Source organism: Melospiza melodia, chromosome 3 (assembly GCF_035770615.1).
Source record: "Melospiza melodia melodia isolate bMelMel2 chromosome 3, bMelMel2.pri, whole genome shotgun sequence".
In the NCBI taxonomy this organism is placed as follows: domain Eukaryota; kingdom Metazoa; phylum Chordata; class Aves; order Passeriformes; family Passerellidae; genus Melospiza; species Melospiza melodia.
Window position 1 is genome coordinate 136,400,089 of NC_086196.1, and position 23,179 is coordinate 136,423,267.

Here is a 23,179-nt window from a genome sequence, read left to right on the forward strand (position 1 = left end):
TCTAGATGGGTCTTCACCCTGTCAGGGACACCTGCAGCACATCCAGCCCAAAGATGGGGAACTTTTGGGTGGGTGAGTAAAAGCATTCAGTTCTGGTCAAATACAGAGATAAATCCTAAAGTAGCTCCATAGGAGCTTTGCAATTGTGAATTCTGCAGGGCCAAAGACTGAAAATCTGTACATTTCCAGCTGAACTTGCTTAAATGGTAGTGTTTTAGTGATAGACTGTTGGCCAAATCTGAGACTAAGTGGAGTGAGCTGCACTTAGATTTCTTTGAGCAGTTTAGAAAGTGAGAAGGTCTCATGGCTCAAAGGAAAAACTATGACCTAGTGACACTATAACCACTGCAATAGGTGATGGAGCTATTATTTAGATATTCATTGGCAACATTTATTGTATTTTCTATAAATGGAATCATAATGATCCACACCATCACCATGTCCTACTTCTCCCACTGGGCCAAGAATCTTCTTTTTGCTACTCTGGTAGTTGAAAGAAGAATAAAAGTAGAACCTTCTTTTTACTAAAAGAAGATAACTGGATTTTTACTAAATCTCTGAAAGTAGAACCTTCTTTTTACTACTCTGGTGGCACTGGGGGGGCAGAATGGGAAAGGCCTGGAGGAACATCAACCTCAGCAAGTCCAACCAGGGGCTTGGGGCCATCCCAGCTCCTCTGGCAGGGTTTGAGAGGAGTGGGAATCACCTGTGCACCCCCATGGGGACATTGCAGCCCGTTCTGCACCCTGCTGAGACTGGAAACACCTCTCTGCAGCCTTGCACAGGCTCAGCTCTGTCCCCGCGCACGTGTCGGAGACACAGCCATGCAAAAGCAGCTCAGAGAGGGGAACAACACAGCCCACCTCGAGTCAAGCCTCCCACAAAGGTCACTCGCTCCCTCCCACACACAGAAGGGGTTTGAACAGCTCTGGGGATTCGCAGTCCCTACAAAATCCACCAGTCCCACTCTCCCAGTTGCCAGCAACACCTTAGGCAGCCAACGCCACCGGCCTTTGGGCCAGCAGCGTTTTACAAAACCCGAAATAGTCCCAAAATGTGTTTTACAAAACCCAAAATAGCAGGCAAATATTGCTGGGTACAGCAAGTTACTGGTTCGCATTTCACAGCTGGTGGGACCTTGGATTGGTGAAAAGTAATTTTATTTTCAAAAATAAAGGCGGCTGAGTTGAGTGAGCATCATGACAACGCGTTTCGCTTCTGATTAATGCTTTTAGAAATTGTCTTCACAAGGAAAAACAAATGAGAAAAGCCACTTGGAGTAGTTCTCCCACCCTGTTTTTACTTTTTTTCCAGTGGAAAGGAGTGCTGGGGAGAGCACAATAACTCAGAAAATCATAGAATTTTCCTTTTGTGAATTTATAGTATTTCTCATCTAAAAATGTTGGTTTTATTTAATAACTAAGCAGGGGGAATTTTTTTTCTTCAGGCCTCCATAACAAGTTCTTATTAAAGTCCAAAAATCAAAGCAGAACAAGTGGAACAAAAGAGTTTTAAGGCAACACAAAGCTTTTTCCATATCAGGGAATGAAGTGATAAGACAAGGAGTAACAGGTTTAAACTGAAAGAGGGGAAATTTAGTTCTGATATATGGAAGAAATTCTTCCCTGTGAGGGTGGGGAGGCCCTGGCACAGGGTGCCCAGAGAAGCTGTGGCTGACCCTGAATCCCTGAAAGTGTCCAAGGCCAGGCTGGATGGGGCTTGGAGCAACCTGGGATAGTGGAAGGTGTCCCTGCCCATGGCAGGCAGTGGAATGGGATGGTCTTTAAGTCCCTTGCCACCCAAACCATTTCAGGATTTTATGATTCTATATGCATAAAAACATTTAGCAAAAAACAGCTTCAGAAACAAAATAATTGAATTCTTGGGGTGGACCTGTGCAGATCCAGGAGCTGGGCTCGATGATCCTTATGGGCCCCTTACAACTCAGGATGTTCTACAATTTGTTCTACAAATGAGTCCAGCTTAGCTGCTGCTAGGTCATAAGTAAAGAACATTAGATTTTCCTGGAAGAGCCAAGCTGAAGAAGCCAATAGACACCAGGACAATGGGCTCTGGTGCAGCCAGACCTGAATTGGTGGGACAGATACGCAGGTTGCAGGAACACTGGGTGTATGAGCAGAACCTCTAAAACTGGGGTTCAAGCTGGGTGCCCACATAATAGAATGCAATTTTAGCAGCCTTCACAGGGGTAGTTGAGGTGGAATTTTGGCTACAGAATGAGGTGGGTGCAGGTTCAAGTGTTTCTGCAGCAATGAGTTAAAGGGAGCTCTTTGAAGATCATGGAATCACAGAATATCCTAAGTTGGAAGGAACCCACAAGGATCATTGATCCAGCTCCTGGCCCTACCCAAGACATCCCAACAATCCCACCCTGTGCATCCCTGAGAGCATTGTCCAAATGCTCCTGGAGCTCTGGCAGCCTTAGGGCTATGAACATTCCCTGGGGAGCTGTTTCAGTGCCTGACCACCCTCTGGGGGAAGAACTTTCCTTAATATCCAACCTAAACCTCCCTGGACTCACCTTCACACCATTGCCTCAGGTTCTGTCACTTCAAATCTTTGCCCATCTCATTTTTACAGTGAGCTGCCCTGCACCACCTACTGCCTTTTGCTGCTTTCCTCTGCCAGGGCAGAAGAGATCTAAAGTAATTTCTGATGAGAATCCAACGCCTTCTGCAAGAGGGATGTGGAGGGCACTGACAGGCAGCCTTGGGATTGCATGGGCGGGTGTAGGAAAGGAAAAAAGACCAAATTGAGCAGAAAAGCAGAAGTCTTGGCTCACCATTTGCCTCAGCCCCATGAAACTGCCATGGAAAAAGAGGTTAATACCCAAGTAAGCCAGTAGAGTTTCACTCTGAGGGCAGCTCCAAAAAACCCCTTAAGCCTACTGAAATCACAAAATGAGCCCCCTTTCCATCCAGATTCTGTGGTGGGTGCAACAAAGTGTTTTAACAGTTCAGCAAGATCAATATTTTAATTCATTTTAAAACTTACGAAGTCTATTTTTTAAAGAACGCATTTTAAAAAGGAAATTGGTTCAAAAACCCTAAAAAACTTACTTTGAAAATGCAGATCTAGCCTATTATGAAGGGTTTTAAAGGCTGGATTTCTGTTTGCAAGTCCTCCCCTCTCCTGAAAGAATTGCTGAAATCAATTCACTTCAGATGCAATAATTTAAGTATTCCAGATTTGCATTTTTGCATCAGCGAGGAGTGAAAAAGTTCAGTAAAAAAAAGTTCTTAGCACATCACAGATGCATTCAATTCTCTTTTCCCTCAATAAAATAGCTCTTCAGAACATTTCCTGACCTGGCACCCTCGGATTGCTTTGCAAGACACAAAATTGAAGAATTACTGAAGATCTTGATGGATCAGCTCCTTAAATAAGAAAGAAGATTTGCTACTGAAGCAGTTTTTACCGTGACCATTTTCTACTTCTGCTGTGTTTCAGTCAAGTCCTTTTTAGCTCATATTTTGAAATAATTTGCAGGTTCGTTGCTAAGAGGAGGTAAGAAGGCAGCTCTGAACCAACGTGCTGTGCTATAACGAGCACTGAAACCATGAGCAAGGTGTTTCTCAGAGGCAGAAGGTGGAGGCTACAGCCATCCTCTGTGATGTGATGGCCAAAATCTGGCTGGCCCATCCCTGGAGGTGTTCAAGGCCAGGGAGAATGGGTCTTGGAGCAGCCTGGGGTAGTGGAAGGTGTCCCTTCCCATGGCTTTAAGGTCCTTCCCAATTCAAACAAAACCATCCTGTGATTCTACAATTCCAGCATGGCAGGAAGCCCCCGTGAAGAGCTGGAGAGCCCAGAGCAAGAAGCATTCTGGTTCTTGCTGGGGAGTGAAGCAGATGTGGGGTTTCCATGTTGCATTCTCACTGAAGAACTGGGAACGTCCTATTGACAGTGTTCAGAACCCATTCCTGTCCTGATCTTTTATGGATGCCAGGTTTTATTTGTGCAATGAGGACTCTGTCAAACACTCTGGTCCATCTCAAAGGTCCTTGAAGAGAAGGTAAGGAACCCCCAGGAGCAGCCGGGCTCTCCCACTGAGGTGAGGTGCTGATGTTGGTGCTGATCCATCATAAAATCTCACACACCTAAAGAACCCCAAAGCAGCTGCAGCTGCCTCCTTCTCATGGCCCCTTCCTCCTCCTTCCCCACTCCAGTGCATCCCATCTCCCTGGCCTGAATTCTGTCCAGGCCTCAGACTTGAGCACAGATAGTGTGGTCAAATTGCCTTGGAAATATCTGTTCCCTGGCAGCCCAGGGCAGATGAACAAATCCAGGAGCTCTGTGGCCCTGTGATTTATCCCTAAGTGAGGGGTACACATTCAGGAAAGAGACTGGAGCCCACTGGCTTATTTTAGAGTCTACAATCCAAGCCAGCTTTCCATTTCTATTACAATTTATATCTGCACAAAATCTACCATTTTTCTTAGGCCATGATTTGCAGGTGAACCTGGACCGGGAAAGCGAAACAAGCAGAAAATCCATCTGTTCCAGGCCTTTCTGAAGAGCTGGGACAGTCTCTGGGAGAAGACTGTGTGAGGCTGGGGGGCTGTGGGAGAGCACAGATTTCCAGAACTTTGAGCTTAAGCAGACACAGAAAGTCTTTTGACAGGGAATTAAAAAAATAAAGAGAAGAAGATAATAAAAGCTTCTTGCTCATTCCAGAAGAAGAAAAAAACAGCCTCCTGTTGCCAGAGTGGTCATTCCCTAATCAAAACATCTGTCTGGAGGAAAAATGGCTGCTTACATTGAGCTTTGCATCCTGCTGGAAGCCGACGGATGCTCGGCTGTGCTGCAGGAGGCTGTGGGCCAGGAAACAGAGCCAGGGATCAGGGTCTTGGAGAGGGGAAAAGCAGGAGGGCAGACTGCTTACCCCACCTCCCTTTGTGCTTCCCTCATGAGCTCAGCCCAGGCAGGAAGGTGGGATGGCTGCTGGGGATGTCTCTGTAGGACTCAGGGGCAGTGGGAGTGGGCAAAAAGGAGGATGGGTCCTGGAGGATGAGGCACATCCCTCTGGGTAGCTGCAGCCACTCTGGGGTTCTTCAGGTGGGGCAGGTTTGATGACAAAACTGCACTGTCCAACAGCACTTCCTGCAGAGCCTGGAATTTCAACCCAAATTTCAACTCAAACCTCTCTCTGCCCAGTGTTGGTGTGAGCCAGATTGTGGAGGGTCCTGGGTGAGCAGGGGCACAGCAGGGAGAAATCCCCTCTGCAGGCCTATCTGACATCCAAACCCTATGTTTGGATATCAGATAGGAAGTGGACACAGGCCATGGTCCCTTGGCCAGAATCCCTGATGCTCCATTCCACAGCACTTGGAGGACACATCACAGGACTCTGTAGGGATGTGGGCCTGGCCCTCCCAGCCCAGAGAACATGAGGAGATGGATGGGCTCCACATCTCTGTGTGTGGACACCCAAACTTCTGCCCAGGGAAAGGCCCTTCCTGGAGGCCCTACATCCCAGAGGATGACTTTTCCTAGGAAGAGGAAAACATTTTATAGGACCAGGAGAAGAAATGAACCTGGTGGCAGACAGGTGCTCAGGAATTAACCCCCTTGGATCAGGTCTCAGAGGGAATCATGCTCCCTCCCACCACACTCAGCAGAGGCAAAAGGCTATAGGGAAGGATGTTCTTCTCCATCATGAGATGAACATCTCCAATTCCCCACCTGAACACCTCCAGCTGAGTGTCAGGAATAGCAATGGGTGCCAGAGCACTTCCCTACTCATCACAGCCGTGTCCAGCTCCTGTCGGCCTTCCCCACACACGAATCCTCTCTTCCCCCCAGGCCCCGGGAGAATGGGGGGGATGGGAGTGCCAGGATGTGCACACCTGGCACTTCTTTGTCCTCCCCTCTTTTGCAGCAGACAGAGGGAACAACATCCCTGCAAACATCCCTCGGTGCCGGATCCAGCAGGAGCTGGGAAGTGCCTCCATCATCTCTTTAACCCACAGATTGTGGGGAGAGAAAATAGGACAAGGAGGGATGAGAGGGTGGATGAAGACAGAGAAAAACCCTTAGGGGAACGTGGATGGGGGTGGGATGTTCCTGACTTGCCTGCTTCCCACGCTGCTGCTCCTGGGGACGCGCTCCGAGGACGCGCGAGCTGCTGGCCGGACCCATGACAGATGCTCCATGGGGCTTGAGGCCCTTCCCAAATTTTTCTTTCAGGGGCCTCTGGCTTCCACCACATCCACACCATCCATGAGACCAACAGCTTTACACGCCCCGGACCGCAGGAGCAGCCTGGTTTTTGCAAATGCTTTTAATGGGATTTCTTTTTTTAATCAGGTCTTTGTGTCAGAACTGACTGTTTTCTCCCCCCCTAAGGATTCTTTGCTCTATTTTGCTTATAAAAATGATCACCTGGGAGGGGGTGGGAGTTGCACTTTCCAGGCAACCTGGCCAATGAAAATAACAATGAGGAAGGTGAGAAACACAAAGCAAATTCAGACACAAACCCCAGCAAATGCCACAGGCTATTAACAGCTGTCATTAAAATCAGTGAAAATGACTGTGAATGGATTGTACTTCCACTATGCAAACCACCAAATTTCAGGAAACAACCCAACAAACTGGCTTTGCAATGATCTTTCCTTTCTGTCACTAAAAAAAGACCTTTTACTGGTGAAACACATCTTGTTCCAGCCAGCTCCATCCCTCTATGAACCTACTCGACCATAGCAGCGTGGTCTAACGAATTAAGACCTGGTCAGGGACTTGTGGGTGGCTCTGAGGAAGTGACTTTCTCACTTTGCCTCAGCATGTTCAATTGAGAGGCTGAAACTCTGTCCTGGGAGATAAATGTTGTATAAGAAGCAGGATTTGTTTCTACAGAGACTTCCCATAGTGGATGTGTAATGTTGGCTCCTCTGCGGTGTTTTCAGTGTATTTTTTTAAGCTGTTGCAAACACAAGGCCCTCAAAAACCACCATGTACACCTCTGTGGGTAATTGCATGGCGTCATCTTTGTGTTGTAAGAGGCAGCAGGGGGGAAAATGACACTTGCTCTCAGCCAGCTCGAGGCTGGGATGACCTCACATTGTTTACACTTCAGCTGCCCCCACTGAGCAGGACAAACATGAGCCAACATCTGCAGGGAGTGATGCACAAGCTAAAGGTCACCCCACGCTGGTGATGGTGTTTACAGGAGGAAAAGCTCCACGGGGTAGATCTGAGCTGAGGTCATGGCAGAGGACCTTTACCAGCCACAGGACACAAGGACAACAAGAGGGTGGCTGAGGACATGATGATGTGTGAGGGGGGGGGAACTGCTCCAGGATGCACGTGGCTGCTGACCCCTCTGGAAACATGGGGTGGGAATCAGCCTTGGCTCTGCAGCTGTGCTCCTGACAAAGGAAGACAACCCCATGGAGGGCTGCAAGGCTGTCTGGGCCATATACAGGGGCCTGCAGGTCCGTGGGGGGTCACACTGAGTCCATCACCCTGGAGGGTCAGCAGAGAATCTCAGAATCTCTGAATCCCAGAATCCCAGAATCCCAGAACCCCAGAATCCCAGAACAGTTTGGGATTGGAAGGGGCCTCTGGAGATCACCCAGTCCAACCTTCTTGCTAAGGCAGGATCACCTGTAACAGGTGACACAGAAACACAACCAGGTGGGTTCCTACTTTTTTTGAATGTCTCCAAAGAAGAAACTCCACACCCTCCCTGGGCAGCTGTTTCAGTGTTCTAACACCCTCCACATAAAGAATTGCTTCATCATGGTTGAGGCGGAGCTTCTTGTGGTTTATTTTATGTCCATTTCTGCTCATCCTGTGGCTGGGCACCACTGAAAAGAGCCTGGCACCATCCTCTGGCACCCTCCAAGCCTGGGTGGCGCTGAAGACAACCAGGACAGACACCAAGCCCAGCAGGCCTCAGCCAGGTGTGCCTGCTCTTAGAGACACAGAAATGAGGAAGCCCTTGCAGATTTGCCAAACTTCCCCCTCTCCAATTCCCATTTTCCCTTCCCAATTCTCCTCCAGCTATAAGGGCAGGGGATGGAGGTGGAGCTCCTCAGGTTTGGGGCTGGGAAAGAAAAAAACAGTGTCAGGTTAGATGGAGTGCTCTGAGCTTTAGGACAAGGCCTCAGCATTTGGTGGGCAACATCTCTTTGCTAAATGAGCTTCACTTCCTATCCCTGTGAAAAGGAAGTTGCTCTTTTAGAAAGCTGCTGTTGTCCACCGCTGAGGTGGGAAGGAGGAGCTACCATGAGGTGCAGGAGAGGCTGAGCAGTGCTGCAGTGTCTGCCAAGTCATCCTTGGAGCAGGGGGACAGCGTGGCAGCTCCAGACAGAAACCTGCCTTTGCTCTGACACACATTCCCACTGCTGACAGCAGGGAAACCCAGCAGCTGCAGCCGCCTGCTGCACAGGCTGTCCCAGGGATGGCTGCAGCTCCAAAGCAAGAATTCAAAATCAAAATGACTGAATGTGGTGTGGTTTGCCCTGCTGCATCCCAGGGAGTATCTAAGATGTCTGTGTGTCACCTGGAGCACATCCCTTCATCCTTGGGCCTCCTCTGTTTCCTCCAGCCTGGGGATCTCATAGCCAGGAGATGGAGCTTCTGGAATCCAGAAGCCCAGAAAATTTGCATCCTCAGCCCACGGATGTCCTCTGAAAGCAGCTGAAGGGGGAACCCTGAGAAAGCTTGTGAAAAAGGGCACTAAAAAGGGAAAAAGTCTCTCATTTGCAGCTCCCAGTCACTCCAGATGGGCTCCATCTGTCGCCGTTCCCCCAACCTGAAAGCACAGGCTGGGATCTCACCCAGCCAAGCAGGGTCCTTCTGGTGGTGGCTTCCACCCTGCTCTCATACGTCAGCCCCCAGATGTTCTCCAGTGTCTTTGCAGGCCCTGACACGAGTGTGAATTCATGGAATTATAGAATCACAAAACAGTTTGGGTAGGAAAGGGGCCTTAAAGATCATCCAGTGTCATCCCCTGCCATGGGCAGAGACATCTTCCACTATCCCAGGCTGCTCCAAGCCCCGTCAAACCTGGCCTTGGACACTTCCAGGGATCCAGGGGCAGCCACAGCTTCTCTGGGCACCTTGTGCCAGGGCCTCACCACCCTCACAGGGAAGAATTTCCCCCTAATATCCAATCTAAACCTGCTCTCTGTCAGTTTGAAGAAATCCCTGGGAAAGCCTCCCTGCAGATGACCCCACAGTCCACCAGGATAACCCCACAGCCAGACTTGTGCAATGGTGGCCCCTGCACGGCCTCCTTGTGCAGCAATGCCCATTCCATGGCATTTTATCCATTTCACACTGAACCAAAGGCATTCCTGTTGGGATTTCTGCTGCAGAAACATCTCCAGCTTTGAACTGGGTCCACTGAGAGGATGAAGGTACCTCTGCTTTCCCAGCTGGTTCCCAGAACTGCTTCCCCATGCTGCTGCTGCACATGGGCAGCTCATTTCCTCTAGACTTTGTTTTCATGGGCTGGCCATGTTTTTCTCTTCCCTTTTAGGAATGAGTAGTCCCCTTTACCATCAGAACCTCCCTGTTCCCACTCCTCTAGCAGATGAAAAGCTTATTTACAGTGTCCTGCTGCTCTTGGAAGATGCTGGTGTTACAACCAACCCACCAGACTCCATTTTGAGAGTTCATTTTCGGAGCTCTCCGAGGGCTTTTTGAACTCTAAGGCAGCATCTCAACTACTAAAACTGGCAATATTGGGGTTCCTCCCGCTCTTAAAAATTTGGTGGCTGCATCCAAACCCCTGGTGATCCCCATTCTACAGGAGTTGCGGTGGTTCCTGGATTGTATTTATCCATGTATGTTTATTATGTTTATTTAAAATCTATCCTGATTTCACTGGCCCTCCTGTTGGATCTTTTCTTTGCAAGAGACAGGCTATCTCTTTTTCACTGATTTGAAGAAAAACAGAGGATTTTCCCTGATCCCAGCCCTGTGTTTGGGATAACACTCAGACACAGGCACCTTCACCACCCCAAGTGCAGGGTGAAGATGGCTCCCTCTTGTTTCACTACCATTATTTATTATTAAATCCCATTGGTTTTGCATGGATATCTTCAAGAATTGGGATGAAAATGAAGGTTTTGCTTGATGGCAATTGGGAGATATTCTGCTAGTAAAAATTGCCACAAAGACATTTTGTCTGGATCCCGTGAGGAAAAGCCTTTTTGGACAGAGAAAGTGACTCCAGGCCAGTCCTCCCTGCCAAGCTTGTCCTACACCCACAACATGACTATTCTTGACTACTTGCAGCAGCCAAGACCTTGTCTCAATATTATTTCTTTTCTCATGCTCATAAAGAAAGAAGAAACCCATTACTTTTTAATCCTTTACCCAAAATTAGAAGATTAACTCAATTTTCAGAATTAAAATAATATCGAAACATCCTTAGGGTGCTCAAAGGAGACAGAAATGTGGCAGAACAAAGCCAAACCTCACAACCAGGTTTGTTACAGAAAGTCATTATTTATGACACTGAATTGATGGGGTTGATCCACTCTCAGGTTACCTCACAATTGATCTGGCCTGAATTTATTGCCTCAGAGATGGAAGAATCTTATTTCCTTAAGTTTCTTGCTTTGCCAGTGCCCATCCTCTGCCTGGCACCAGCAGTACTGCACTAAAAGAACCAGGATTTCTTCTCACCTGGTTAGGACCAGGCTTGTACCGAGTCCCACATTCACAATTCCCTTCCACTCACAGTTATTATTCCTTGGCAGACCACTCAGTGACTTTTAGAATGCTTTTTCCAACTTTTTCACCACAATTTTCAGAGGGAAAAAAGCATTCCATAGGAAATCACCACCTCTCAAAAGGTTCTGTCACACAAACCCCATGAATATTGGCACCTTTCACTGGAAAAAAAGAATATTAATTGTGCAAGTCTGCTGCATTAATGTCTCAAGCAGCTGTGCTCTTCTTCCTCTGCTTCTAAAATGGTCGAGGCCAAATATGCAAGAGACAGCCAGGAAAAAAGTCAAGATAAAAGTAAATTTAAAGCTTTTCTATCAATTTCTCTGCCTGCTTAGATTGGCATCACTTCTCCCTCTTTCCATCATGCATTACAGGTGACGCCTTGATTTTTCCACAGGTCGAATTTAACCTCTATTCAAAGCCCACTTCTCAATCATCAACCTCCCACAGACACATTTTGAGAGGTTCTACCCCAGATTTCATGGTCCCAAGTTGTTCACAGAACCCTGGATGCCCCCAAGGCTCAGGTGCTGGGCAAGGACCTGTCTGGGCTGAAAGAAGTCTGGCAGATCCTCTGCACCAGGAATTTTGTTATGGTTTTCCTTTCCTACCCCAGGTTTCATGGAGAAGAGAGACCTTCCATAAACGAGGAAACACCATCCTGTAGTAAATTGGGACCATGGGGACCTGGGCGTGGGGCCAAGCACCTCTCTTGCCTCTTGGCTGTAAGGTCCCTTTATCAAGGGACAAAGAGTTTTTCACCCAAACTTCATCCACCAAAACCATTCCTGATTCTGCCATCACCGAGGCAGACCAGACATCCTGGAGGACACTGAGTAATTTTTCATTCTTCTCTGCTCGTTAAGTAGCAAAGAATTCATTTGTGAGCCATGTGTTTATTATTTCTGCTGTGTCTCCTACGTGCCTGACACACAGGACCCCAGGGGTGCTGCTCGCTGCTTTTTGATCAGCAACACATTCCATGATTTCCAGAGGAGCAGAAATCATCAGTGAGATTGGGTCACATTTGGAAAATCATTTTATAAGTATGTAAGTAAATAAATGAAGAGGGGGGAATGCAGGGGGATGATTTTGAGAAGTGCATTTCAGTTCAGAAGCCACGTGTATTCCACAGGGTGGTAGAAATGTAGGACTGGCACTATGAAGGTCATTAATCACAGAGCCCCCCCCCCCCTAAACTGTACTTCAAAGCTCTCAGTGATGGAAATTCCCGCTGCTTCCTATCAGTCTATCCCAGCCCTCCAATTCCCAAAGCCTTCAAATTACTTCCTAACAGCCACCACTAATTTCCTTCCCTGAAAGACTCACCACTGCCTGTCCTGCCCATGGTGGGTGTACCACCCCTGGAAGTGTCCAAGGCCAGGTAGGACATGGCTTGGAAAAACCTGGGATGGTAGAAGGTATCCCTGCCCATGGCAGGGAGTTGGAATGAGCTGACCCTCAAGGTTCCTTTCCAACACAAACCATTCCATGATTCCATGGTGGGCTGCAAGTTTATTCCCTCCCTCTTTGCTGCGTCTCCAGCAAATGAAGCAGCATCATTTCTTGCAGTAATTCCACACAGTTCAAACTTCCCACACCTTTGCTCAGTTGTGTCCCTTTCCTTCAGGCATTTATCACTGGATTTGAACGTTTGAATAGGCAAGGCCACAACATTTTTGAAATTAAAATTGACCAGCATTAACAAAGACAAAATTGCTCTGTAAAACCACAGAAACATTGTTCTCCTGCTCAGTTGCAGCTTTTTCTTGGAAAAAATTATAATTGAAACCCATTTTTTTACTTCAACACAAGGAACTGCTGTGGTTTGAGCTGGGTTTTTGGTGGTAGGGGAGATATTTTTGGTTGGATATTGTGATGGATTCAAACCTGGTATGGAAAACAGGCTGACCTGTGAGAAGCAAATGTCTTATCCAGCATGAAATATTGGAATTCTGGTTTACATTCCTATTTATGTTTAAGCTAGAGCCATAACGCTGCACAGCCTGCTTTGTGATGTCCATTGGTGCAACTGCTCCTTCCATAAGCAGCATCAGGACCCTGGGGCTGTAATTTCTTGCCAAGACCTCTGCAAGGGGGAATTTAATCCTTTTTTACCCCCACAGCTACTTCTAATCTTGCAATGTGGAGTCAGCCTAATGAAAAAATCTGACTTGCACCACATGGAATTAAGACATGGATGGAAACTTTGGGGCTGGTGAGGATTCCAGCAGGATTTAGCCCCAGGTGCCCTGAAAGATTTTTCTGCCTGTGATAGAACCCCTGCAGGAAATGATTGACTGCAGGGGAACTCACCCACATGGAGGCAATGCTTGGCTGCCTCCAGAGGCTCGTGAACCGTGGAGGAGCAGTGAGGAAACTCCTTTTTTAACACAGATGGAATGGAAAGAATGAGAGGAAGGAAGGAAGGACGGCAAATAATGATGAAGTAACAGCGTGCCCAGGAGCTCCTGCTCTGCTCAGCACATCCCTCTGAAATCCATCCATGTGAATCCTCCCTTTCCACACCTGCCTTAGATGACAAAAAGCCTGGGCTGTTTCTGAAAATATCCTCAAGGTCATTTTCGGATGCTGATATGCCCATCAAGGTGCCACAGAGAATTAAAGGTTGAAATATGGGTCAGGAATTAAGCCACAAAGCAGAAATAAAGGAGCTGATAGCTGTGTTTGAAAGGGACACACAGACCAAATTATGAGGGAATGGGATATCCATTCTGGGATATTGTGGGCTTAGTTATGAGGAGCTGGGAGCACACCATCTAATCTGAAAACAGCATCCCAGAACACTCCATGCTGATTAAATTGAACATGGGAAATCGTTGAAAGAGAAGATGAAGCATAATGAGCTGCACTTTTGCAAAATTTTCATTTAAATATGCCTTGGGTGTTTCCTTCTCCACCAGAAAATTCAGGGTTTGACTTTGCAATCCTCACAATAGCCCTGCATTGGCAGAACAAAAAAAGAATGGGCCAGAAGGGTTTTTTCTCTGACTTTTGGGTACCAGTACAATGAAAAGGCTGCAGGAGGTCTGGGAGAAGAAAGCAGAATACGAACGAGAAACCAGAAGCTCTGCAGCCCCCAAATCTTCTGATAAAAATGACTTAAACCTTGACAGAATGACTGACTGAGCATATTAATGAGGGTGCCTGGGCTGCCCTGCAGCTTTCCTTTTCTTATTCCTCATTTCCATCTGCCTTCTCCATCTCCATCTCCAGCAGGTCCCCGAGCCGGGACCATGTGCGTGCGCTTTGCATGCAGCAGAAACCCTGACTGCTGGCAGTGCCCTGGTTTTGCACTCTTAAAGATTCATAATCAATTAAATATCAGAGCAGCCCGTCACAAGAGGCAAGAAATAGCCCCAGATTATGAATGGGGTAATTAAAACACTTTGAAGAGCATTCAGTGGGGCATCATTGGCCACAAAGCCCTGAGGAAACACCTAAGGAGGTCTGAGATGCAAATACCCCACAGAACATCAAGTGCTCCTCCCTCCCAAAAGTGCCACAGCAAGCAGAGATATTCTGAAATATCCATGCTTCAACTTAGAGCTCTGCAATTTTGAGCCTGACCTAAATTTTAATCAGGAATGGAATTTATAGGCTTAGTGCAGGTTCTGGGAAGTGACCAGGGTAAAAGCAGCAGGTCCACTCTTCTTACAGCTCTGCTGGAGATTTCCAGCTTTGCCAAAAGCTTTGTCTACAACCAGCGTTAACTTTGTTTTTACCATCTTCAGTGGAGGAGCTGGCGAAAACAAAATATTGCATCCAGTGAGACCATCTAAACCATCTGTGGGGTGGAAGAAAGCAAAAACTCTCAAAAATCCCAAATATGCCTCTCCACAAACAGGGAATTAAAGATTCGACCCTTCCCCACACTGTCTGCAGCACCCAAAGTTGCTGTGTTGGAAGCTGAGTACCCAAACTTCCCCCTCCCCTCAACTTCAGAGCTGAGTCCCTGATTTCACCTTCTCCTGCCACTCTCATTTCCAAGAAATTCAGTTGGATGAAACTCACTGACTCCTGGCTATCATCTACTTTCACTATTTTTAAGAGGAAGAAGGTTGACCTGTGCCTGAGAGAGAACCCACTGGGTGAACGTCTGACTTGGTGCATCAGTCCCACCTCAGAGCATTCCCAATTCCAGCACTGGGAAGCTGCCAGAAGGAAAGACAGACACACCCCCTATCCTGGTCCACAGCAGCAGTTTGGCTCATTGGACATCCCACCCTAAAGGCTTTAATAATCACTGGGCCAAATCTTTAAATATGTTGGAGGAATATGCCCAGTGGAGCACCAGACAACAAACAGGCAGCAGGAAGGAAGGAAAACTGCTGGGAAAAATCATTTGCACTTACCTTGAGAGTCCTATGTTCAGATTAAATCATATCCCACTCAATCTTAGCTGTCCACCAAAGTCGAAAAACCCCTTCCAGATCATCAGCTTGGGACCATCAGCTCCTTCTGATGAGTTCCAATCCTTAGAGCGTGCAGAAAGAGAAAACCTTAATTCTTCTTGTTGTCGTGTGTTGAGTTGCTGTTGGTGGTTTCCTGTTGCCAACAGCTGAATGACAAATGGAGCTGGTTTGCTACACTTAGAGCACTGGAGGGCTGGCAGTGTGACCACACTTCTCTCACCCTACTAATATTAGAACGGGGTCTACCTTAGAGGAACCCACAAAGGCTCCTCAGGCTGAAAGATGTGCAGTCCTGCTGCAAACAGGGCCCTGAGCTGCCCTCATTCAGGCTGGGGTGATGTGAAAGTCAAGCCCTGGAGCCTCAGGGTATAAAGCTGGTGTGAAAATGGGAGGAGAAACATGGGTCTGGGGTTGTGTAAATTGGCCCATTCACAGCTCAGAGCAGCCTGAGCCAATGGAAGGGGTGGGGTTATTTATTGCACTTGACTTTCAGAGAGCTTATCACCAGTCAGGTTCGAGTCTGAGAAGTTTCTTTTTTTGTAATCAGCTGGGTTACGGGGCTGTAACCTCACTCACTTTCCATTTGAGGTTCTGTTTCTGCTTCAGGTCTCACCTAAAGAGACAGGCCGTGTTCTTCCTCCTTTCTTCAACGAGTACAAGACAGCTGATGCCATTTAGGGCACAGGGGGAAGAGCACAGGAGACAGCTGACAGCACATCCTGGTATCTCTCTATTGCTTGTGTGAGAGATTTTGTGAGATCTGCCTTCCCTGTGTGTTGTGCCATTAACTGCTTGTGGTACTGCACAAAGCTCTGCCTGTGCTGAGCACCCAGAGCCCATCTGGAGCTGCCGTGGGCGAGGCCCAGCTCAAACCTCACTGCTCTGGGGCATTTCGCTGCCTGCCATTCCCAAGGAGAGCACCAGAGAATCACAGAATGGTTTGGATGGGAAGGGAAAGTAAAGATCATCATGTTCCACCATGCCATGGACAGGGACACCTTCTACTACCCCAGGGTGCTCCAAGCCCTGTCCAGCCTGGCCTTGGGCACTTCCAGGGATCCAGGGGCAGCCACAGCTTCTCTGGGCACCCTGTGCCAGCCCCTCACCATCCTCACAGCCAAGAATTCCTTTCCAATGTCCCATCTAACCCTGCTTTCTGACAGTGGGAAGCCATTCCCTGTGTCCTGTCCCTCCATGCCTTGTCCCCAGTCCCTCTCCAGCTCTCCTGCAGCCCCTTTAGGCCCTGGAAGGGGCTCTGAGCTCTCCCTGGATCCTTCTCCAGGTGAGCACCCCCAGCTCTCCCAGCCTGGCTCCAGAGCAGAGGGGGTCCAGCCCTTGGAGCATCTCTGTGGCCTCCTCTGGAATCGCTCCAGAAGCTCCAGGTCATTCCTGTTTTTACCATGCAATGCTGTGAAGCTCCATCATCCCCATTTCCACCCTCATCCCCAGAGTTCCAGACCCACCAACTCATCTGAAGGCCAGAAAGATGTTGAGTGTCACCTCCTGATCCTGCTGGATTCTGGATAAAGTCCATGTGTGACCATGTTCACAGGGGTCCCAGGATGAGGGAAGAGATGAGGATGTGACTCCGTGTTTCAGAAGACTGATTTATTATTTTATTATATATATATTATATTAAAACTATACTAAAAGAATAGAAGAAAGGATTTCATCAGAAGGCTGGCTAAGAATAGAAAAGGAATGATAACAAGGGCTTTTGGCTTGGCTCTCTGTCTGAGCCAGCTGACTGTGATTGGCCATTAATTACAAACAACCACATGAGACCAATCACAGATGCACCTGTTGCATTCCACAGCAGCAGATAATCAGTGTTTACATTTTTTCCTGAGGCCTCTCAGCTTCTCAGGAGGAAAAATCCTTAGGAAAGGATTTTTCATAAAATGTGTCTGTGACACCCCTGCCCGTTGAGACAAGGAGAAAGGAAAACCAGCCAGAGCCTCATGAAATAGGACAACAGGGATCCTGTCTGAGATTGGCTGAGCAAAGTTTATCAGCTTTTTTTTTTTTTTTTTTTGAGATAAGGGATGAAAATATTGTTTAAGAGAAGGTTGGATCTTCATTCTTGATCCTGCAGTTTCAAGGATCACCACTGGCTGAGATAACACCCTTTTTCTGATGGATTTCTGCAGGGGAAGCTGTCTGGAGGCAAATTCCAAAGTTTGGATTTCTCTGGAATGATGGACATTGGGAGTGTTGCAAACATTTGATTTCATGGCTCATTCATCAGTCTGAACAAACAGCAAAGAAGAGGAATCTAACAAACAGATTTCAATTGCTGTTCGCATTTTAAGGTCCCCAAAATACTCTGTTTGATTTAGAAATGGAAAAAAAATTCAAACAGCTGGAGTGAGAGAAAAAAACAACAACACAAACATCCAATTATTGGTCTTTCATTTTATTGTTCTGGGTTGAGGAGATTGTCCAGATTCTGTTTGTCAAGCCACCAGCTGCTGAGGTAGAACAGTGTTCCCTGGCCATCAGTTCCAAATCCAGGGAATTCCACCCAGCTCTTGCTGCAGGAGGGAGCAGAAGGTGATACTGAAGTGACAAGGGAGGGAAGCTGCAGCTTGGACTCCCCCCTTCATTCACCCCAGCTTAAAGCAAGAGTCTGAGATGGGCTTTTCTTACCTTTCCTTCCTCCCAAAGCCTAGGATACAAGTTCAGGGCAATCACAGCATTTTTAAAGGTCCCTCCAGTCCTGTGGGTTCCGGTGATGAAGCCTTACTGGGTTGACAGAGATTGACAGAGACTGAAAGAGGAATTTTTATTCATTAGCACTTCTGGAGTTAATTTACAAGAAATATTTTGAGTGAAAGTAGAACTGAAATCTCTTTTTTCCAGCAAAGAAGAGAGGTGGAAAAAACATATATCAGTCTTGATATTTTTAAAACTATTTTTATTTTTACGGATTGCTGTAATTAATTGTGTTAGTTGGTTTATCAATGGAAAGCCACTACAAATCAGTCAAAAATCTTTGGACGGGGTCTTGCTTTTATTTGGAAATTATTTCTAGTTCTTCAGGTCTTGGGGAAAATTTTTTTACTTGAGGGAGAAATAATTCAGTAATACATGCACAAAGTTAGTTATGGAATCACCAAATGGATTTACTTTTACCTTTGAAAAAACCAAATGGGCTGAAAATTCCCACCTTGATTTTGATAGGATTTCAGGCACAATTGTCCTTTGTTAGGTCTTTGATGTTTGACTTACCTGGGAGAAACCCATAGAGAAAATAAAGTAAATACCCCGAGGAAGGATCCTGATCTAGTGGAAGGTGTCCCTGCAGACAGCAAGGGGACTAGGTGATCTTTAAGGTCCCTTCCAACCCAAACCCTTCAATGATTCAATGAAGACTGACCCAGGCCAGTGCCAGGTCCCTCAGAGATCCATGGAGATGAGCAGCCAGGTGGCCACAGCTGACCCCTGCAGCCCCTGGGGACACCATCAGGGTGTCAGCATCACCTGGGGACCTGCTGCCCTCTGGAGGTGCCTCTGCCGTGTTCCCAGGTTGATTTGCTCCCAGGTGATCCTCCAGCCATGCCAGAGGACTTTCCTGGTGCCAGTCCCTGTGGAGAAGGTGGAGGCTGCTCCTGCCCAGGACGGGATGATGATGGTTGGGAGCACCATGGCCTCCTCTTCCCATGCTTGGAAGGCTGAGCTCCAGGGAACTGTAGGATCACAGAATGGTTTTGGTTGGAAGGGACCTTAAAGACCATCCTGTTCCACCCCCTGCCATGGGCAGGAACAACTTCCACCTTCCCAGGTTGCTCCAAGCCCACAGCTTCTCTGGGCAACCTCTGCCAGGGCCTCCCCACCCTCAATATCTCAATATCTTCCCAATATCTTATCTAAATGCACTCTCTCACAGTTTGAACCCTTTCCCTTTTGTCCTGTCACTCCATGTTCTTGTCCCAGCTTCCCTATTTGCTCCCTTTGGGTACTTCAGGAACTTTTCTCTACAGGGACTTTGCTTTAGGGGAAAAGCATTTATTGGAGGACCAGCCGAGGAGAAACCATTGATGCTTCTCCAAGATTCCAGCAGTGGTCCCACAGAACGGCCACACAACCTCACTAGGAGATCCAGGTCCTCCATGCTTTGTTAGCAGGATACCTGCAGGGAGAAACCACCCAAATCCAGCAGAAAGGGCAAGAAGCAGAAGGTTCAAATCCAAACTGAGTTGAGCTGCTGCTGTTGTGATAAAGGAATGGCCATTTCTGCTCATTTTGGGGGGTAAGAGGCAGCTCAGAAAGTCCAGGTAAGATTTAGGGGGCTCCAAGGCACCTTACAGAGTTTGTGGTGTTCAAATCAGCAGAGAAGTCTGGATGCTCCATCCCTGGAAGGGTCCCAGGCCAGGCTGGACAGGGCTTGGAACAACCTGGGACAATGGAAGGTGTCACTGTCCATGGCAGGGGGTGGAATAAGAGGATCTTTAAGGTCCCTTCCAACCCAAACCCTTCCATGATTCTACAAACTACCACTACAGCAAGGAATCTCCATCCTGGGCTTTGAAAAACCTCATCCCAGCAAAAACTCAGGCTTGGATCTGTGTGTTCCCAAGGATTCAGCAGTCCTCTGGAAAAGCTTCTGTGCCCAGGGATGATGTGGGAACTGGCAGTCTCTGGAGCTCTGTGGGCAGCAGAAAGGATTCTTTGTGTCTGAGGAAAAGGAAAAAATACTGAGCCACAGGTGTGGACAGTGATGGTGTTGCACAGTTTTATTTTGACTGATCACACCTAATTTCAGGTGTACATTGCAGGTGGTTGGTGTTAGAGTATCACCAGTGGGAGCACCACTCTCCTTCAGCAGCTCCCCACCAGGGTTTTTTGGATGAACACAATTTATCCAAGATAAATCCAGGCCAAAAAACATTCAAACCCATGGACTGGCTTCAGAGGGATGTGGCCGCAGCCTTTCACTGCTATCTCATGGCAGCTCGTTTGAAATCCATTACGCAACAGAATTAAAAAGAAACATTTACAGAAGAGGGAGCGGATGACAGTGTGTGGTCTGTTCCTGTGAGAAGACAGACAGACAGACAGACATCCAGTCCTGAGAGCAACGCCTCTGCTGTAAACTCCTCCTGATAGACCAGGGCTCTGACCCTGTCTGGCCATATCCCTGAGATTCAATGCCCCTGGCTATCAAATCTGGGTGGCTGAATCCAACTTGTTTGTCAGGAAGGGGCCCCAGTTGTGGTCATTCCCAAGCCATGTCCTGGGATTGCTCATCCCACACCAAAACCAGGCCAGGGGCTGTTTCACCCTGTGCCTGTCTGATCCCTGGTGCTGCTCGATTCACAGGCACAGACTCAGTTTCGATTTGGATGAGATGATGCTGAAAATGTTGAACCTCCACGAGCTTGATCAGGCTCTGCTCTGTGAGACTCAGAAAAAGGAAAACAGGAATGGGCAGGAATTGATGCCCAGGAAGTTCCACCTGGACATGAGGAAGAACTTTCCTGTGCAGTGACTGAGGACTGAACAGATTGCCCAGAGATGGAGTGGAGTCTCCTCAATGGGGATATTCCAGAATGATCTGGACACAACCCTGTGCCCTGGGATGGGGAGGCTGGACCAGCTGACCCACTGTGATCCCTTCCAACCCCTCTTGGGATTCTGCGATTCCTTTTGCTGCTAAAAGCTCCTACAAGTCTTTAACACGCAGCCAAGAGCTCTTCCATCTCCCTTGGTGCCTCTCCATCATCATCAGCCTTCAGGTGCCTCCCTGCAGCACAGTGAGAGCTGATCACCAGGCTGAGTTTGCATATGCAGATCTGAAATCTGACAAAAAAAAAAAATGGATGCTGGCAAAGCAAAAAAAAAAAAAAAAAAAAAAAAAAGAAAAAAAATTGCATTTTCATCAGAAATGTGGAAGTGCTGCTGTTCATTCCGAATCTGCATTGCTGCATCCAGGACACCCCCCTTTTCTGCACTCCAGATTTCCAAACCCTGTGCAGGCACAGCCTCTAAATTCCTGTGGGGGTCTGGGGTACCCCTGGCATTGGAAGGGAGGAGGGAAATCCCAGCCCTCCCATGCTGGAGCTCAGGAAGGGGCTGTAAATCTCCCTGGTGCCCTCGCGGGTCGTTCAGGCAGGAGGGGGAAGGGCGATAAAGAGGGAATAAAAAGGCTGGGAAGGGGTTTCTCTCACAAAAGCTGAATGTGGGAAGGGGCCTGCATGGTTGGGGGTGGATGGCAAGGGAGGGAGGAAGTGGCAGAAGGAAGTGGCGGAAGTAGTGGAAGGAAGGAAACAAGGAAGGAAACGACGAAACAAGGAAACGAGGGAGGAAACGAGGGAGGAAATGAGGGAGGAAACGAGGAAGGAAGGAAGGAAGGAAGGAAGGAAGGAAGTGGCAGAAGGAAGGAAGTGGCGGAAGGAAGTGGCGGAAGGAAGGAAGTGGCGGAAGGAAGGAAGTGGCGGAAGGAAGGAAGTGGCGGAAGGAAGTGGCGGAAGGAAGTGGCGGAAGGAAGTGGCGGAAGTGGCGGAAGTGGCGGAAGGAAGGAAGGAAGGAAGGAAGGAAGGAAGGAAGGAAGGAAGGAAGGAAGGAAGGAAGGAAGGAAGGAAGGAAGGAAGGAAGGAAGGAAGGAAGGAAGGAAGGAAGGAAGGAAGGAAGGAAGGAAGGAAGGAAGGAAGGAAGGAAGGAAGGAAGGAAGGAAGGAAGGAAGGAAGGAAGGAAGGAAGGAAGGAAGTGGCGGAAGGAAGTGGCGGAAGGAAGGAAGGAAGGAAGTGGCGGAAGGAAGGAAGTGGCGGAAGGAAGGAAGTGGCGGAAGGAAGGAAGTGGCGGAAGGAAGTGGCGGAAGGAAGTGGCGGAAGGAAGTGGCGGAAGGAAGTGGCGGAAGGAAGTGGCGGAAGGAAGGAAGGAAGGAAGGAAGGAAGGAAGGAAGGAAGGAAGGAAGGAAGGAAGGAAGGAAGGAAGGAAGGAAGGAAGGAAGGAAGGAAGGAAGGAAGGAAGGAAGGAAGGAAGGAAGGAAGGAAGGAAGGAAGGAAGGAAGGAAGGAAGGAAGTGGCGGAAGGAAGTGGCGGAAGGAAGTGGCGGAAGGAAGTGGCGGAAGGAAGGAAGGAAGTGGCGGAAGGAAGTGGCGGAAGGAAGTGGCGGAAGGAAGGAAGGAAGTGGCGGAAGGAAGGAAGTGGCGGAAGGAAGGAAGTGGCGGAAGGAAGGAAGTGGCGGAAGGAAGGAAGTGGCGGAAGGAAGTGGCGGAAGGAAGGAAGGAAGTGGCGGAAGGAAGGAAGGAAGTGGCGGAAGGAAGGAAGGAAGGAAGGAAGTGGCGGAAGGAAGGAAGTGGCGGAAGGAAGTGGCGGAAGGAAGGAAGTGGCGGAAGGAAGGAAGTGGCGGAAGGAAGTGGCGGAAGGAAGTGGCGGAAGGAAGGAAGTGGCGGAAGGAAGTGGCGGAAGGAAGTGGCGGAAGGAAGTGGCGGAAGGAAGTGGCGGAAGGAAGGAAGTGGCGGAAGGAAGGAAGTGGCGGAAGGAAGGAAGTGGCGGAAGGAAGGAAGGAAGTGGCGGAAGGAAGGAAGGAAGGAAGGAAGGAAGGAAGGAAGGAAGGAAGGAAGGAAGGAAGGAAGGAAGGAAGGAAGGAAGGAAGGAAGGAAGGAAGGAAGGAAGGAAGGAAGGAAGGAAGGAAGGAAGGAAGGAAGGAAGGAAGGAAGGAAGGAAGGAAGGAAGGAAGGAAGGAAGGAAGGAAGGAAGGAAGGAAGGAAGGGAAACCCCCTCTGTCCCCCGCATTTGATTCTGGACCCCACTCAGCTGGGGCACTGCCTCTCTCCATCCCTCCGCAGAGGCAGCTAAAATGGTTTCCAGCCTCTCTGGGGCAGCTGTGGAAGCAACAGGAGCTTCCCCAGCACAAAATTCAGGCACAGGCTGGTTCCTGAGCTGGTTCCTGCCCGGGGATGGATGGTACCAGTCAGGGGAGCACCACCCTGGGGCTTCCTAGAGATGCTGATGCATCCTTGCAAAATCCCCCTTGGCACCTGGAAAACACCATCCCAAAGCTCTCCCGAATGCCAGAAGACCCCAAACTCT

The 23,179-nt window shown here is 48.4% G+C and overlaps 1 protein-coding gene and 1 long non-coding RNA gene across 2 annotated transcripts in view; both read right to left on the minus strand.

Moving 5' to 3' along the window:
* Nucleotides 1-15,536, minus strand: part of BLK (BLK proto-oncogene, Src family tyrosine kinase) — a 45,878-nt gene extending 30,342 nt beyond the window's left edge. The window contains exon 1 of the mRNA XM_063153545.1: nt 15,084-15,536. The gene's annotated coding sequence lies outside the window, so the exon portion shown is untranslated. The remainder of the gene's footprint in view (nt 1-15,083) is intronic.
* Nucleotides 15,537-17,666: 2,130 nt separating this feature from the next.
* On the minus strand, nt 17,667-18,379 carry LOC134416869 (uncharacterized). The gene is made up of 3 exons (XR_010027434.1): nt 18,279-18,379; nt 17,793-17,913; nt 17,667-17,702 (listed from the first exon to the last, which is right to left on the minus strand). It is a non-coding gene; the product is annotated as an uncharacterized LOC134416869 (long non-coding RNA).
* Between the last annotated feature and the right edge of the window lie 4,800 nt (nt 18,380-23,179).